At 39.9% G+C, this 3688-nt stretch overlaps 1 pseudogene; it reads right to left on the bottom strand.

Annotated features, from left to right (window-relative positions):
- Positions 1-268: 268 nt before the first annotated feature.
- Positions 269-1537, bottom strand: LOC100945750 (annotated as a pseudogene).
- Positions 1538-3688: the final 2151 nt, after the last annotated feature.

Here is a 3688-nt window from a genome sequence, read left to right as displayed (position 1 = left end):
ACTGTTCAGTTAAAATAAGCCCACCTAGGAATGTTCTTAACCTCTTTATTCAGCTTTTGGCTGACATATTAAAACTATAAATAATAAATACAACCTTTCCCCCAGGTGCGAGGCTAAATCAGCACTTTTGGGACTTGGTCTATGTTGCCTATGGGGTCAGGCTGGTGATGTAGCTCCAGTGGCCTCTACAAATGAGGCCTTGCCAACTACTAGTGGACAGACATATAGTATCGAGCACCAGTCCTTGTGCTTTCCCTCCTTCTGAGTTTCACAAACAGGATCTGTGTGAGGGAAGCAGTCTGTACTTCTGTTGGAGGATGACTGTAGTTCTTTCTAGGGGCATAGCCAGGATAAATAACACCAAACTTTCCAGGCACAGATAAATCAACCACAGTTGAGCCAAGGTGACACTCAGGCCTCTGGCTATTTCCAATTGGTCCTCCATCAGTGACCAAGGACAAATGAGGCCAGAGGTATTGGAACTCTTCAACATTCAGAGAACTGGCCTGGCAGCTGAGGTTGGCACTATGAGAGCAAGAGGTCCCCAAACATCTGGGACAAATCTTGCATAAAGGCGAAGTCAGGAATCTGGATGCCTACAAGAGGAGTAAAGGGGTTTAGGTCCTTGTTGAGAGCCTCTGTGCGTTCCATCACCAGAGTCACTGGTCCCAGCAACAAGTCTTTCAGGAGCTCCTCTGGCACTCTCACATAGCAGTACCTGTAGACGTTGGCCACATGGCCCAGGCATACCGCCAGTGGTTTGGCCTCTGTAGCCCTTGAGGTGGTACACATTGCACAGTGCCTCTGAGCAACTCACCAAGCAGGCCAGGCCGTACAGTGTATCAGTGGGGACTGCCAACATGGCGCCAGCGTGCAGCTCGGCCATGGTGGCCTGCAGTGCCTCTGTCCAGCTGGGGCACTCAGAGCTCATGGCCTGCCTGGGTCCCATTCCCTGGGAGATGCAATAGCTGGTCCCCTGGAATCGCCAGAGCAGGGCTTTGTGGGCAGAGGAGGCAGCTGCTCCAGAAGCCCCTGGGCTCCTTGCTTTAGCCCATGCTAACAGCCACTGCCTAGAGGATGGTTCTAAGGGCACAGATACTATACTCCAAGAGATAATTGAGGAGAACTTCCCAAGCATGGCAAGAGACACTGAAATTAAGATAGCAGACAGTTTCAGAATCCCAGCATGACTCAACCCAAATAAAGCATTTTCTAGACAGATTGTAATTAACTTTGCCAAAGTTAATATGAAGGAGAAAATCCTGCAAGCAGCCAAATGTAAGAAAATCATAACCTACAAGGGGAAGAATACTAGAATGACTGCAGATCTCTCTGCTGAAACGTTTCAAGCCAGAAGAAGATGGTCATTGACCTTCAATTTCCTAAAATAAAACAACTTTCAGCCCAGGATCCTGTATCCCACTAAATTGAGCTTCATTTATGATGGAGAAGTTAAATACTTTAATGACTTACACTGTTGAAGAAATTTGCCATAACCAAACCAGCTCTTCAGGATATCATCAGACCCATTCTCCATAATGACCAGCACAATGCTCTACCACCAAAGTAAACTCACTCTGAAATTCTTGACCAAAACCCAATTTCCACAGTGGTGAAAAGATTAAAAATGTCCACTGAACTTTTGAAAAACTTGACACCCAAAATACTACGAGTCTTATCAATACTCTCAATTAATGTGAATGGCTTAAACTGTCCTCCTAAGAGGCACAGGCTGGCTGACTAGAGACAAAAACTCAGGCCGGATATCTGCTACATTCTGGAATCTCACCTTACATTAAAAGATAAATATAGACTAAGGGTGAAGGGATGGTCATCTATAATCCAGGCAAATGGAAATCAGAAAAAAGTGGTGGCAATTTTATTCACAGATACTATAGGCTTTAAACCAACAAAAGTAAGGAAAGGTAAGGATGGTCACTTCATATTTGTTAAGGGTAACACTCTACATGATGAGATTTCAATTATTAACATTTATGCACCCGACCAGAAAATGCCTCAATTTATAAGAGAGACTAACAGACATGAACAACTTGATTTCCTCTAGTACCATAATAGTTGGAGATTTTAACACTCCTTTGGCAGTGTTGGATAGATCCTCCAATAAGAAACTAAGCAAATAAATTTTGGACTTAAACTTCACCATACAACAATTGAGTTTAACAGACATTGATAGATCATTTCATCCTAGCAAAACTGAATACACATTCTTCTCATCAGCCCATGGAACATCCTCCAAAATTGATCACATCTTAGGTCACAAGTCTAACCTCAGCAAATTTAAAAGTATAGAAATTATTCCTTGTATTTTCTTGGATCATCATGCAATAAAAGTTGAACTCACCAATAACAGGTATCTGCATACTCAGACAAAGACATAGAAACTAAATAACCTTATGCTGAATGATAGATGAGATTAAGAAGGAAATTGACAAATTTTTGGAACAAAGCATTAATGAAGACACGAATTGCCAGAACCTCTGGGATACTGCAAAGGCAGTCATAAGAGGGAAATTTATAGTGTTGGAAGCCTTCCTCAAGAGGAGGGAAAGAGAGGAAGTCAATAACTTAATGGGACATCTTAAGCAACTAGAAAAAGAAGAATATTCCAACCCCAAACCCAGCAGAAGAAAAGCAATAACTAAAATTAGAGCAGAATTAAATGAAATAAAAAACAAAAGAATTATTCAAAAGATCAATGAATCAAAAAGGTGATTTTTTTGAAAAATTCAACAAATTTGGCCAACTAAGCAAAAATAGAAAATTAAAGTCCTTAATATCATCAATCAGAAATGACAAAGGTGAAATAACAACAGACACCTCAGAAATTCAAAAATTCTTAATGAATACTACAAAAAACTTTATTCTTGGAAATATGAAAATCTGAAAGAAATTGACCAATACTTGGAAGCTTTTCAACTTTGTAGACTTAATCAGAAATAATTGGAAATGCTGAACAGACCTATATCAAGTACTGAAATAGAATCAACTATACAAAATCTCCCCCCCAAAAGAGAGTCTGGGACCAGATGGCTTCACATCAGAATTCTATCAAACCTTTAAAGAGGAACTAGTACCTACATTACTTAACCTTTTCCAAAACATTGAAAAAAAAGGAATATTTCCCAACAAATTCTATGAAGCAAATATCACCCTAATCTCCAAACCAGGAAAAGACCCAACAAGAAAAGAAAACTACAGACCAATATCTTTAATGAACATAGATGCAAAAATATTTCATAAGATGCTGGCAAACAGAATCCAGGCAAGGTTGCCCATTGTCTCCACTGCTTTTTAAGATTGCAATGGAAGTCTTAGCCATCACAATCAGGCAAGAAAAGGCAATCAAGGTATCCAAATAGGGTCAGAGATCAAACTTTCACTTTTCACTGATGGTATGATCCTATATACCTGGAAAATGCCAGGGACTCCACCACAAAGAAGTGATCAAAGAATACAGCAGCATCTCAGGATACAGAATCAATACTCACAAATCAGTAGCTTTTATATATACCAATAATAGTCAAGCCAAAAAAACAGTCAAGGACTATATTCCCTTTACAGTTGTGCCAAAGAAGATGAAATATTTGGGAATTTACCTAACAAAGGATGTGAAAGATCTCTATAAAGAGAATTATGAAACTCTGAGAAAAGAAATAGCTGAAGATGT

The sequence above is a fragment of the Otolemur garnettii genome, unplaced genomic scaffold (genome assembly GCF_000181295.1).
Source record: "Otolemur garnettii isolate 467f Iridium unplaced genomic scaffold, OtoGar3 scaffold00017, whole genome shotgun sequence".
Lineage (NCBI taxonomy): Eukaryota > Metazoa > Chordata > Mammalia > Primates > Galagidae > Otolemur > Otolemur garnettii.
This window is presented reverse-complemented; position numbering and strand designations above follow the sequence as displayed.